The following is a 15920-nucleotide window of genomic DNA, read 5'->3' on the forward strand; positions in this document are numbered from 1 at the left end:
GTAGGAGGTCCCTGTTTGACCGTGAAAATCAGCATCTCTGTGCTTTTCCTGCCACCGCTGCACCAGGGATGCAGCATTCTGCTTCTCCTGTACAAGCCTGTCCCCAGACTCCCATTGGATACTGTAGTTTCACAGGAGTCTGGGGAAGAGCTTATAGATGATTGACAAGCTGTATGCTGTGCCATGTGGATTCCTGGGGTGTGGATGTGAGAGAGAAGAGAGGGCTCCATCTTTAGACCTTTAGCCTGAGAGCAGGCTATTTAGTGCCTGCACCTATAAGGGACTGATACAAATCTGGGGAAACAAGCAGTAGGCCTATTATCAGCCACTGATTTATTGACTGTAAGTACTGTGAATGTGCCTGTGTTTTTGGTAGGGGTATTAGGTCTTACCACACACAGGGGCAGATTTATTAAGCTTGGAGAAGTGATAAACTGGAGATAAAGCGGAGAAAAGGTAAAAGGATTATCTCCTATCAGCTGTGTTTGAAAAAGACAGTTGGGAGCTGATTGGCTGGTGCTTTATCTCCTTTTACCTTTTCTCCGCTTTATCTCCAGTTTATCTCTTCTCCAAGCTTAATAAATCTGCCCCTGAGAGAGTGATGTTAGTATGCTTACATACCTCCCAACATATGGGATATGAGAACGGGACACTCGCGCCCGAAAAGGCCATTCTGAAATGCTGTATAGACTTAAAGGGAACAGGAATCATATTACAAACAAGTTACATACAATTACAAGAAACAGATGGTTAGTGACCTGACCTAAATGAGCTTACAGTCTGAGATGCGTGGAATTTCTTTCCAGTGTAATGATAGAATACTTCAGGAGGCTGTCAGAGTGACAGCAGCAGGTACTGTATACAGTATAACTATGGATGAACACATTGCAATATTATTATTATTATTATTATTATTATTATTATTATCATCATTTTATTTATAAGGCGCCACAAGTGTTTCGCAGCGCCGTACAAAGGAACAGTACAGGGAGACAAAGCTTGGCATAACATTGAATAAATAACAAAAATACAGTACAAATAAAGAGCGCCACAGTTCAACACACATTACAGCTTAACTATAAGTAGTGAGGACTCAACCAACATACAACTAGAGGCTTGAGACCGATGATGGAGATGAGTATGCGGACAAAGATGGTCACTGAGTGTTGGAGTATGGGAGAGCTGTGAGTGACATGTGAAGAGAAGTGGGCTTTGACAACAGGAGGGAAGAGGACCCTGCTCGGAGGAGCTTACAATCTAGTAGGAAGGGGAGACAGACAAATTACAAGAGGTGCAAGCAAGTGGGTGGTGGCTAGATAGCAGGATGTAAAAAGGCAAGAGGTCGGAGAACCAGCTGGTTTATGCAGTGGAAGCAATATCAGTGGTGATATCTTCATCTTGTCTAAAAACAATTATAATTGGATTGATTGGATCATTTCAGTGTATACTCAAAAATTAACAAATGACCATTATTTGTCAGAGTTTGCGGTCATCTGCTGACTATGGACCTTATTCTGGTTGACTTGCACAGATGCAAAATTCGCAGCTGTGCGAGTCAACTAAACGCTGCACGCCCCCCCCCCCGCAAGCCGAGTTCCACTGCACACATGCGAATGGATGTTTTGCATAAACATCCATTCACAGTTTGCCTGCAGGGAGGAAATCATTTGATGGGTCTCCGACCATTGAATGATTTCTACAGCACTTGCAGATGTAAGACACATCTCTGTAAGACACATCTACCGTTGTCAGCAGCCCGCTCCCTGGACACGCGCCATCCACCCATTTACATGGGAACGCTCATGAAACGCTGGGCATTCCCCATGGGTGCAGCCCATTGCTGCCGCCCTCCACCCATACTGCTAGGTGCGAACGGGACGGCGAACAAGCAGTTTGCACAAAGCGGCTGTACATGCGCACAACTTTATGCAAATATTGAATGAGAAATGGGCCCCATAAAGAGAATTGTGGCCTATACGGAGGTCAGCATGCACAGCGATGAGTCAGTTTCAGGCAGATCTCTTCTACCTGAGCAGGGCTGTTAAAAAAATGCATGTTGATAATGAAGGCTGTACTGACATGCGGATGTACAGGAGTGGTGCAGCCTCATAGATTGGGCAATTCTGAAGGCAGGCTGAAAGCCAAGCTATTTTCATAATATGTGGCCATGGTTTCGGCTGCTTTGTGTGCAACATGGTATGGAGGCCCATAAGTTGAACATTTCCACATCTTTCTGACATGATGCTAATGTGGGAAGAGGAATGGCCATGCAAACTTGTTACATTAAGTCTAAATCAAAGATGGCCAGCCCGCTTTGTTCCCGGGCCTACTTTCTAAATGCTGACTGTTCTTAGCCGTCATGAACTGTAGCAGTTTGCTACTTTCTGGCTGCTCAGTGGGCACATGCCTCAGGAGGCTCTGCAGTCAGTTCTGCTAGTGTGAGCAGCTGATTTGGATTGGACCTTGCCTTGCTGTCTCTGAGATGAATAGAATAGACCTGCAGGGAGTATTAAGCAACATCTGTGGGCTCCGATGGCTTATAAAGGGGCATATACAGGGGGAATGCGAGTGCTTGGATGGCATAGAAAACATGCATGTGGATTCTGTGATGGCATGTAAAGGAGAATGTGGCTGACATACAAAGGGACATCATGTAGGGCAGTGATTTTCAACCTTTTTACCTTGCGGCACACTAAATAAGATTTTAAAATTGCCAAGGAACACCATGAGATCCCGACAGGACAAAACACATTGGCCCCCACAGGAAAAAAACAAACCTATTGGCCTCCATATAAAAAAAAACAATCACACTGGGCCCCATAGGTAACAAAAATGAAATTCATTAGCTCTTTACAAGAAAAGAAGAGACCCATAAATAATACTTGAACTGGTGGTGGCTGTAAACTGGTTTGGGCATCTCTAGATCTGGGGGCACACTTGACAACAGCTCAAGGAACACTAGTGTGCCACGGCGCAGTGGTTGAAAAACACTGATGTAGGGGCCTGATGGCATAGAAAAAGGACATGGGTGGGCTTTAATTATATATACTTTTGCGTGTGAGGGTCTCTCTCTGCATATTAAGGGACATGTGTGGGGACTGTGATAACACATGAAGGAACTGGTGGGAACCAATGGCATATGAAGGAGCATGTCTGTGCTCAGATGGCCTATAAATAGGTATATGGAGTAAGTGGGATAGATGGGGCCTCTCCAAGCTGAGTAAGGCCAGTGGTTCTCTGGGTAAGCAGCCATTAGGTTGACAGTGTCTAGGTCAACACATGAAAAAGGTTGACTTGACATGCATTAGGTCGACATGGTCAAAAGGTCTGTCGACATGAAACAGGTCGCCATGGAAAAAGGTCGACATGACTTTTTCATGATTTAAAAAAAAAAAAAACGATTGGTCATTCTTTACCATCCCAGTGGGCATAGACAGAGAATATAATAGTGTGCTGAGTGCAGGGAGGCACCGTGCCTGAAGCATGGTGAGCACAGCGGTACACATATACGGTGTCCATGTCAATCTGTGTCGGCCTAGACACAAAAAAGTGAAAAACACATGTTTACCTTTTACCACCTCGACCCTTTGACCACATCAACTTAATGCATGTTTACCTTCTACATGTGTCGTCCTATTCACTGTCGACCAATAGTGGTCGACCTAACAACCCATATCGTTTTTTTTTGGTGGACTACTACATTATTTGTGTTTGCGCTATTTTGGGGTAGTGGTGTTGTGTTATCATGCCAGCTTTCAACACCTCGTCATTTTCTGTGTCTTATTTAACCCTTTCAGGTCTAACGTTTAGTCAGGCTCAAAAGCCCTAGCGCTAGTAGCAGATCCAATGGTGAGCCACTTTAAAATAAGATCATTAACATCATTCCACATTCAATGTAGACCGTTTTTTAATGGCGAGTAAAAAAAAAAACACAATTAATTTAAACCAGACTGTTTGAATTGCAAAGAAAACCTTTGGCCTGCAAAGGGTTAAATTGTTTAATATCTTCATTGTTCTCTATTTGAAATATGTTTCATAGTTTTTAATGGATATTAAACCTTGTCTTGCATGTCATTGTTTTGGACTGTATTATTATACTGTATATCTGTTTTGTATAATCTGTTGATATAAATGTTCATTTGTCTAATCTATAAATAAAACATTTTGGAGTTTGGACCGCATTGGTGTTAATGAACTGGAGATATATAGGTATATTTTCTAACCTTTTTATATTTTTCTTTGACATTTATAGAGTTTTATATGATACTAGTTAAAAGCCCATCAAAATGACGGCTTAGTCCATATCTGCTCCGCCTCCTACCTCCAATCTCTGTCTTCACAGCACTCTCTGTCCATATCCAGGAAGTTTCAAACAGATAATTTTGGCTTCACTTTCTGTGACTAATTTGGTCTGTCGAGTGGCCTCTAGTCATCACTGGTTGTACTTCACCTCAAAAATGTGAGGATTTAGCCTTTTGTATAAAGTGATATTTTTATATGATATATTTATATATCTATTTATTACATTGTATATGATTTTGTTTGTGACCTTTTGGATGCTGCTAATGGGGATAATTCAGCATGGATTGCTAATGTGAGAATTCGCAGTGGAGTGCAAGGAGAAAGTTGCATCCCAGACAGACAGAGAAAACGCCCCTTGCTAATTTGCAAGATAACTGCAAATGGATTCTTAATCAGCATCTACTCACAACTCCATACACACATATACACATACACAATCCAAACCATCAGAAGGATTTCACTGTCTGTGCAAATCTAATTATCTCTGAGGCTGCCACTAAACTGCGACTGAGACAGGTTGGAAGTGGTAATTGATGATGTCACAGACCCTCCTCAAAAACGTCTGGGCAGGCCTGCTTTTTTTCCGCCACACCCAGAAAATGGTTGTCGCCCTTAAACACCAGCTTCCTTTCAGTAAAACTACAAGAGGATTACATTTACAATTCTTACTAATTTTCTGTTGCTAATTCTCCTCGCGCATGTGAAATGCATACGGTATGCATGCATGTTCAATAATCCCTCAGTTTGTGAGTTCTCTATTAAATGATCCATGTTGAATTAGCCCCAACTGTTTTTCATATATGGGACTCTGTACCTTTAAACTATGGAATAAAACATGGACCTTGTTGCTACTGGAATGGATGGATCATGGACAGGAGACCTTTCCCCTAGGAATTGCTTTCTAAACTCTTTGAGATTAGTTGTATAATAAAGGATCTCCTTTACCCTGCACAAAGAACCTTTTTTTCTACAAAAAATGGGTGCTATAACACATGGTTAAACAGAATCGTGGAAATCCGGCAGCCATTTTGTTTCTGTTTACCAGTGATGCATTTATTGTTAGGGAAACTGCAGAAAAATCAAGGGAAATGCTGCTAGTTGAAGGGGAAGGCAGATAGCAGTCAGTAGGGGTATTTATGGAAGCTCTGGGACAGTCATTACCATGCTTATGATGAAGGAATTTAGTGGCAGAAACATGTTAAGCTGGTGATGAAAAGACCCCTGTTTGAATGGAATGCTGGATCATTGCCTCCTGGTAACCATATGTGATTGCTGGTTTCCTACACCATCTGGATGAGTATGTGGTGTGCACTGTGACACATACTGTAAGGCAAAATGTAATATCCTATATATACTGTATACACTAGTAAGCCCACTCAAAGCAAAAGCTTTGGAAGCTAGTCTGCTACCTTCAGTGTTTGTGCATGTGTGAGAAAGAGATGTAGTTTCACTCTCTGCCAGCAGATGGCAGTGTTTTAGAGACTCACTGACACTGCAAATATAAATATAGATTATATATATAATTTTGGAATCCTATCTATTGCGCAAATATAATGGTTGTTTCAAGCAATTATCAGGAGATAGCAATATTGCGATTTTGTGAAGCACTCCCTTTTTATGGGCTCTTCCACCTGCCCAATTCTGAAAACATATGAAGAAACAGGAGGCGCACGATAGTGTAGTAAGTTCTAAAACATTTTGTGAGTGTTTTTTATTTCTGTTGAAGTAAACTCTTAAACACAATGGGGGAAATTTACTAAGATGTGTATTCTACTTAACATGTGATGTTACTATAGGCAACCAATCAGATCCTGTCTACTTTATTCTAGAGGGTGCTAAATAAATAAGAAGTAGATTCTGATTGGTTGCCCATAGTAACATCACATGTGAAGTAGAATACAGATCTTAGTAAATTCCCCCCAATGTGTGTTAAAAACTTAACACAAACAGCGCTCAATGGATATCAATGGCATATCACCATCTCAAGACGCCGCAAAGCTCCAGCATTCGACTTCCCGGGTCCTGACGTCAGCATGCATGCCTCGCCTATCCTGTCCGCTCCACTCTGCGGCTAATCCACCATCAAGAGCAAGATCAATCGGCCCTGGAAACCCTTACATCAGAAAGTCCCAGCCAGGTGCTGCTGATTACACACCTGGATTCTCCTACTGCTCCAAAACCTGGTCTGGATCCTCCACATTACTCTCATGTACAGAGATGCTGCCTCTGCCACAATATATAAAAGCTAAGAGGGGGTGTTACTGTCCCTCATCCCTCTATTAGCTACAGAATATGGAGACAAAACATGCATGGAAAGGACTTGCATTTTAAGCTGTAGCCAGCTCTTTATCAAGGCTTGATAGAAATAAGTCACGTTGGGGACTTCTGCATGCCGTAACTACAAGGACACATATTTCAGGTAACTACGGTGGAATTCTGGATCCCCACAGTTTAGCAGCATTCACAAGCTGACCTTATGCTGTGTGGACTAATGGTATATTTACCAGACTTATGCTTCTAAGCTAATTATATCCTACTGGCTTTTGAGCTAATTATACCAATTGTTCCATATGCTTTTTTGAACTGATCATCCAGCATTTCTAGATTGCATTAGAGCATGCTTTATTCTATGCTTCAGAAATAATTGTTATAAAACGATGCTTCAACTTTGTGCTCCTTATTTAATTATGTAACAAATACCTGCAGTGGCGGAACTCCCGGAGTCAATGGAGTCATCTGCCGCCGGGCGCCAGCCTTAAGGGGGCACTGGCTCCATTGCCTCCTGGGAGTCCAGCCCCTGTGAGGAAAAGTGCCCCACTAAATAGGTATGATGAAGTCGGAGACGCGGCGGTCAGGCAGCGTTACACTGAGCAAGCCCCGGCGCTGGAATAAGTATTTCAGAGGGGGGGGGGGGGGGGGGGGGGGCTACAGCGGCGGGGAGTGTGTGACAGCCGTGTGAATATACCTGCTGAGGGGAGAGGGATGGACGGATGGTTAGTAGCGCTGCGGAGGACCCACTCATTCATTATGCACTTCTCCGGTCCCTCTCCCCTCAGCAGGTATCGGCACTCGCTCGGCTGTCACACACTCCCCGCCGCTGTAGCCGCCCACTGCAGTTCTTATTCTAGCGCCGGGGCTAGCTCAGTGTAACACTGCCCCACGTCCGCGTTTCCGACTTCAGTGCGTGGCGGCAGCGGGAGGAGGGGAACGCGGCTGCAGGGAGAGGGTGCCCAGAAGCAGCCCAGCATCTGTGGGTGTTCAGCCCCTGAAGGCCGGGCTAGATCTGCAGCGCCGGCAGCTCTCTATCACCGCCTAAGCGGACTGCAGCCCGGCTCCATGATGGGACGGCGTGCAGGCCATGAGGCCTTGAAGTCAGCAGAGGCACAGGAGGTCATGCAAATTCCGGCACCGCGGCTCTAGTGGTGTCGCTAAGGTCAGGGGGCTGCTGGTGGCCGGGAGCTATACATGCATATTACCTAACTGACCCCTCTCTCACCCCCCTTGTTCTCTGCCTCACCACCCTCTCTATATGCCTGACCCCTCATCCCTCTCTCTCTACCTTAACCCCCTCTCTTTCTCTCTCTGTCTGACTCCCCTCTCTCTACCTTACACCCCTCTGTCTCTGCCTGAACCCTCTCTGCCTGACACCCCTCTCTCTGCCTGACACCCCTCTCTCTGCCTGAACCCCCTCTCTCAACTCCCTCTCTCTGCCTGACCCCTTCATTCTTTGCCTCACCCCCTCTCTATATATATCACCCTCTGTCACCCCTCTTTATTTAACCATTTCTCTCCTCCCATGCTCTCACCCACCAATCTCTCTATCCATGACGCTGTATCTCACCACCATCTTCTCTTTCCCTCTCAAACTCAGGCACCCTCTCCTCTGAGCCACTCTCTTTCTAGCCCTGACAGTCTCTCGCTTTACCCTTTAATTTCCTCACTTTCCCTGAATCCCCCTCCCTCCCTGACATTCTCTCTCTCACTCTGACACTTGTTTCAATCTTTCTCCATGATTCCCTATCTATCATTCTCCTCCTCTCTCTCCATTGCTCTCCCTCTCTATATAGGGGGGGGGGGGGGCACCAGTTAATATCTTGCCTCCGGGCTATATGGATGAACTTACGCCACTGAATACCTGTGCTTCATTTTTTATACACTGTTTCTATATTTCTGGTAATTTATATGGTCAGATTTTTTCCTATTTTTAATTGTTAGCAGTCTTTTTGTTTTGATATCTTCTCTTTTTAATGTAATACATTATTGTCATCCTTATTACTTATTACTGTGTAACATTAACATTAAGGTTTATTACCACCTTTTTCCAACTGTATACAATAAGGCACTGTTGTGTAAGGAGGTGCTGGTATCAGAGAAATCAAGGCAAAATGATAGGAGTTCCTGGCTGCATGTAAAGGAAGTGTTTAGCGCATGCCATTACGAGTGGCCTGCATTCTCAGATGCAGGGCAACTGCCACAGAGGCCATGTTCAGATGGAGTTACTGTGCCTGCCTTATGACCGGTGGCGTAACTAAAATTTGTGCACCCCCCCCCAGCCACTAAAACTTGTGTGCCCCCCTCACCGGTGCATCTGCCACCGCTGACCCACCGGGACCAGCAGTTCCACCTATTTGCAGTCCCGGCGCTTCTCCTGCGCATGTGCAGGGCTTCGGTGCGGGCGCCTTCGGTGACTTGCATAGTCACCCTGGCGCTTGGGTGAGTAGGCCTGATGGAGGTAGACAGGGGGCATGCGTATAGGAACAAAGATGGGTGCAGCCAGGAAAATGCTGGGCATCCCCATGCGAATGCAGACGGGCAGCTGCAAGTTTACGTCAGCCCAGACTGACTTAGATTTGCGAGCAGGGGCAAAATCATCTGCTGGTCGGTGACCAACGACTTTGCCCTGGTACATTACCCTGTGAATGGATGTTTATGCAAAACATTCATTTGCAAAATGGCGGGGATGTGCGGACCATGGCAAGTGGCTTTAGAAGGCTCACTAAGCAGCAAATTTTCACCGCTTAGCAAGCCAACCAGAATCACCCCTATTGTGCTATATGGGTCTGTACACATGTGCGGGGGGGGCGATCCACGTCCCCCCCTTGTCGGCATTTCGGCTGTCGGGATTCCGGCGTCGGGATTCTGAACGCCGGGATCCCGACCGCCGGGATTCAATACTGAATCCGGATCTGGCATATGCACATCCCACTAAATATCTGTACTTTGCATTATGCGCCACAGAAGTATTGGGACCGTCTGGCATGAAGCTCGACTACTGAGTCTGCATCCAAGAAAGGCTTTTCAGGGAGCCTGGAAGAGGCAGCGGTCCTCCCGCATCTTATGCACTTCCAAGTGTGGTGGGCAAAATTTGGAGTATGAAACTATAAATTGTGGGTCAGTTAGAAGGGGGCTTTTATGATAATTGCATCATTTGGTCCACAACCCTCTCTATAGAGCCCCTATTCCTGGCATTTTGCCACCCCCTTCTCCAGCCACCTGCATAATTAAACTTCGAATGTATGTATAATGTACAAATTTTGATAATTTGTCTCTCTTGCAATTCAAATTATTCAAGCCATATAGTTATTTTGATTAATTTGCTAAGCGAAGAAGGATTTGGAAGAGACTCTTCAGGAGGCGCACAAATTCAAAAGATTCAAAAAGTTGAAAATCAATTAGATAAAAAAAAAATTAGTGAGTCGAAATATGTCCTTTCTGATTAAGGGAGCTCCGTGTTGTGGTGATTTCTCGGTGATAAGGTGATCAGTGATGCACATAAAGTGAAAAATAAAGAATAAATTTGAGGTTAGATGACTGTGTAAAAGTATAAAGTTAATAGTGCAACAAGTGGTAAGGTGGTGGGCATACCCAACTCACTCTGGAGGCGTGTGTTTTCAAACCCTGATAAAATGATTTAGAAGGATATGTTCCCTTTAATGGCATACCTCACTCACCAACTAGGGTGTAGTGAGACATATATCAAGGTATCTTTACAATACTAATTGTTTTTGAGCGAATTGATTTTCAATTTTTTAAATCTTTTGAATTTGTGCGCCTCCTGAAGAGTCTCTTCCAAATCCTTCTTCGCTTAGCACATTATCTAGGGTGCTGGTGTCACCCAGGAGGACTCTCTTATGAAGCTGCACGGCGCCACTTTCATTTGTTGTTCACCTCTTTTTTTTGTTCACCATTTTAATTAATTTACCTGTTGTTTTGTTTCCGTACCATAACAATATTAAACATACATTTACTTTACCTACATTTTTGCATGTGTAAACTGGTCTTTCAAGTATAGTGGAATCTTGTACATCAACATCTAATGTTTACCAGCATTTTCTTTTAAACTCTGTTTCTCTTCTTTTAAGTATGTTAATTGTATACATAAGGCACCAAACAATTGGAACATGCAGAAGCTAGAAGAACATTTACAATGTATTTCTTGTTACTGAAACCCTTTCCCCATCTTTTCCGCTTACCTTTCCTGTTCTGTCACCACTGCTCTATTATACTTACAACTGAAAGTTTATGACCTTCAGTTGTGCAGAACATATTGCGTGTTGTTACTTGTACTGTTTAAATAGTTTCTTTAATACTCAACTTAAATTGTATATTAAATTATTCAATAATAAGTAAAGGTTCTTATGTGAGACTGCGACATTTCTGTAAGCTGTCAGTCTAGGTGGCTCTCCTGGGGCGATCGGCCACCGTCTAAAAGATTTGCCCCAATATGGACGTGTGTGAAATAAGTTGGGCCTTCCCAAGCAGCTCTACAAGTAGGTATAAGGAGACAAAATTATATTTCATAGACATGTATACACAGTCATGTTAGGAAATACATACATACTACTCCAAGATCATGAACACATTGGGTGTGGTATAGCTCACAGACAATATCTAGTCAGACAGTCAAAAAGTAGACACCAAAAGTTAGACATGCATTAGTTAGACATTGACAAAAGTAAGATGTGCATTAGTCTGACAGTCACAAAATAAATGATGCAAGTTAAATGTTGACATGGAAAATCAATATGTGTACATCAGGGGTGGCCAAACCGGTCCTCGAGAGCTACCAACGGTCCACGTTTTCCAAATCACCTGCACAGCTGTAGTCATTACTAACTGTCACATTTTCAAACATGCTGCATTCATTCCTACTATAGATCTAAAGGTTGCCTGAAAAACATGAACTGTTAGTAGATCTTGAGGACAGGTTTGGCCACCCCTGGTGTACATGGACACTGTGTAAATGTACCTTGCATGGCTCGCTGCACTCCATGCTCTGGGGACGGTGCTGCACTGTGCTGGGCACATGATTCTATTCTCCCTCTATGCCCACTGTGATGGTAAATTATAAACAAGTCAGTTTACAAAAAGTTGGTTATCGGGATATTGAATGATTTGGCATGTCTAATTAATGCATTTCTAACTTTTGTAAGTCTCTAACTAATGTATGTCTAACTTTTGTCAATGTATACTGTATGTCTAACTTTTGTCAATGTCTATTGCATGTCTAACTTTTGTCAATGTCTAATTCAGGGCTGGGCAATTGCGGCCCTCCAGATGTTGAGGAACTACACATCCTAGGATGCTTTGCATTAGTTTTGCTATGTGGCCATGCTGAAACTGATGCAAGGCATGCTGGGATGTGTAGTTCCTCAACATCTGGAGGGCCGCAATTGCCCAGCCCTGGTCTAATTAATGCATTTCTATCTTTTGTTAACATATAACTAATGCATGTCTAACTTTTTGGTGTCGACCTTTTGACTGTCTGACTAGACACTGTCTGCCAGCCGTCTGTAACCCGTACACACTGTGCTGCCACATTCTGTCCATGAAAAAAATGTATACTGTATATTTGCCAGTATGATGTGTTGGGCATGTCCTGCAGTGTGCTTGCCCACTATTTGTATGTTTGGTTTGTTACCTGTCATCATCAGGAATGCTTGCACAGGCCTTTACAAGGTGCAAAGCTACATCTAAATACAGGTGTAGTTACACTAATACCAACTTTGTTTAGCCAGTAGTTCTATATGCCTGAGGGGAAGACCTACTTCCCAACATACAGTGTGCCTGAATTGGGACCCCTGCGGAGATGGGCAAAACGGGTCACTAAGAAGAGCTGGGATCAAGTGATCAATCCGTGAAACGATCCGGCTCTTTTAGGCAGATCATCGGTTCACTTTGTAAAAAGGGGTAATTTGATCATAACGAAGCATAATTTGTTTGACAGTCATTAATTGCCATTTTTTTTTTATATTTTTTCTTAAAAACAGTGCGTCTGCACCGATGGCCATCCCTTGCAGCAGCAGTCGTGTTATTCTTTCTTTCACTTGCAGTCGCAGCACTGTACTCAGTCTCCAGAGTTAGTACATCTCAGCAGCCACAGATGGCAGTGCTGAGATCAGGCAAATGCATTGTAATGAAAAACTAAACTGAAAATAAAAGAATGACGGTTCACCTTTTTGGGATCGGCGGCTCACTCACTCTTTTATGGGATACATCCAAAAGATCTGCTTCGTTCACGAACGACCCATCTGTACTGCGCATTGAAGCAACACCAGCACCAGAAAGAGTGCATGGCAAAAAGGTGCATAGCTTTATGGGAATGCCATAATCGTGAACCCTGTCTTCTATCACTACGGATGCATGGCCAGTGATCTGTGAGCTGCTGGCATGCCCCTGCCACTCTGTCTCCCATGACCAGTTATTCTTTTGCAAACTGAGCAGAGCAGCTGACAACCATCCCACACCACCATTGGACCCTGTTGATTGAAGGTGAGACAGCCTTGATGCCTGCAGGTGTACTGTTGTACAAAAATTGGGACAGTTGGCAGGTATGGGAAGATGTATCAATCCTTGAAGAAAGTGGAAAAATGTCCTAATATAATATCACTCATTCTTTGAAATGAGAGTTAAATGCTGTTTATCTATTAAAATGTTCAAAGTAATGTGTACTTTTTTAAAAAAAAATGTAAAAACATTTTTAACATTCTATAATCAAGATGCCCATATTGTGAAGGTCACAATGAATTGACGAGTATCTCTCAACCACATAGATGCTTTTTTAAGCAGTATGTATTCCACATCATGTGTACTTACTATTTTTATAAAGGGTATTGAGTTTTTAGTATTCGGGAAATCATATTTTTACAATGGTCATGTCAAAATTACACTTCAAACAAGCTGATTTCTTAATTTAAATTTGGATGGCCCTTTACAAATTGTTTTTTTTTTCACTTTTATTTTAAGGCTTAATCCATGGAAAACAAATTTGTTTTGTTTTCCATGGTTTAAATTTTTATTTAAAAATTTATTTAAATATAAAAAAATGCAAGTTTAAGACATATTGACCTTGATTTTAAAAATGAGTTAAGTTTTTTTGTGAAATAACGTATCTCTGTAAGTCTGAAATACTGTAATTTTAAAACATGTTTGTGTATGTGTTGTGTAATATGTTGTTGTGTATTTGTTTTGTAGGGATAATAAGTCACCTTCCTGTTGTGGAGATGGTGCTTCAGGCAGGAGTGGTGATGCCAGTGGAAAATCCAGCACTGAAGATAGCCTTCATTTTGGCGTGACTGTTGTTGAAGGGCCTACAAAATATATAGACACAATAAGTAAAACAGAACCCACAAATATGTTGTCTGCACAATTGTAAACCACATTTACCTGCCCCATCATCATCATCATCATCGTCATCATCATCATCTGGAGCAGTCCCTGCAGAGGGGTTCTTTTGGAGGGATTTGGGCCTTTGTGCTTTTGAGAAGCAGAAAATTAGGTACTTGTGTAATATCTGGGCGCCCGATTTTTTGATTGTATGCCTTAACTTAAAGCATACAATCAGATGAGATGCGATGAGATGCGATTTTTCGACAAAATCGCATTGCATGCAACCAAATCGCATGCGATGCGATCAACGCGATTTTCCATAGGATTCAATGTTAAATGGTCCTGTTCATTCCCCCACTATCCAAGTGGGCATGGAGTTGATTTTATATAGCATGGCGAGCGCAGCGAGCCACCGAGCCCGAAGCGTGGCGAGCCCCGCGAGAGGACGCGGATTACTTAAAATGTATTCCACTGCGCTCGCCATGCTATATAAAATCAACTCCATGTCCACTTGGATAGTGGGGGTATGAACAGGGACCATTGATTCCTATGGGAAAATCGCGTCGATCGCATCGCATGCAATTTGGTTGCATGCGATGCGATTTTTCCGACCCGATCATAAAATCTGGCGCCCAGTTATTACACAAGTACCGAAAATTATTTTGAATACTAATTACAAGACAAAACCAGTGCATTGGTTTCTGCTGGCATGGAGGCATTCTAGTGCGTTTTATAGTACATTCAAGTGTAACTTCTATAGCGACCTCCCATGCAAAAACAGCAAAATCATCATAAAATGCACATGCCATAATTCAACTAAATACACCATAGGAAGTCAAAGACGCAAGTTAAAACACTTCCTAGTAAATGTGCAATTTTTATTCAAGTGAAGAGGCGATTTGTAATTTTACCAAAAATCTATTCTTAGTATATTTTCCCCCTGTAGTCCTTCTGTAAAAAGGCTCTGGGGCAGATGTATTAATCCTTAAAAAGAGATAAACACAAGGGTGATAAAGAGTAAAAATGTCCAACTAATCAGCTACTAAGTGTCATGTTATAGACTGTGTTTGAAACATGGCAGTTAGGAGCTGATTTCCTGGACATTTGCACTCTTTATCACCCTTGCATTTAAGTTGCTATTAACTCGGCACCCACTTCCCAGGTAGGGACCACTTAATTCTGGGAGTTTTTCCAACTTACCTCGGAATTCCAAAGCTGGGCTGACTAGTTAGAAGAGTAACATGTTTTGGCCAGGGGACCCAGTCAATTGTGTCCCCAGCTAATAAGAGCCTAATGAAAAAATATTTGCGTATTTAGTTTACATTTATTTTGCTTATTAGACTTTAATAAATATTTGAATAGCTTTAGAATTCTAGTAATTAAACCTATAATATTAGTTTACATTTACTGTATTTTGTTTATTACAACTGTAATTAAGATTTTTTATAGAATATCTTTTTGACACTCAAACAATAATAATGGGCCCAATTCAGTATCGGATGCAGAAGTGCAAAAGTCTCAATCAGGTGATTCTTGCACTTCTGTGCATGCACAGCTCGCGAGTGTGAAGCTCAAAGTGCAGTGTTGCAGCTTGAGTGACACCGATGGGTGATGCAGTGTTTATGTAGCCTAACCTTAACCTCACTGTAATGCCTAATCCCAACCTCCCCTTAGTGGCTCACCCTCCCGCAACCCAACCCTAATGTTGATATTCTGAGAATGTAAGGAAATTGATATATTCACATGTTGCCTGTTGACATTTACAAATGTCGACATTACAACTATCGACATTGTGTCCTTGATGACTGCATCCTGATAGAATTAGAGATATTTCCTAGACATTTAAGGTGGTATTCAATGTTAGGCACTCTTTCCGACAGGGTAAATGGCGCCCGCCGCCTGTTCAATGCTGCTGTTTCTGACAGCATTGAACATGGGCTTTAAATTAAGTCTCATCTGTATTGATGGAAACGGCTGTGGATTGGCTAATTCATGGCCGTTTTCGCCGA

Source organism: Crinia signifera, chromosome 1 (genome assembly GCF_055691185.1).
Source record: "Crinia signifera chromosome 1, ASM5569118v1, whole genome shotgun sequence".
NCBI lineage: Eukaryota > Metazoa > Chordata > Amphibia > Anura > Myobatrachidae > Crinia > Crinia signifera.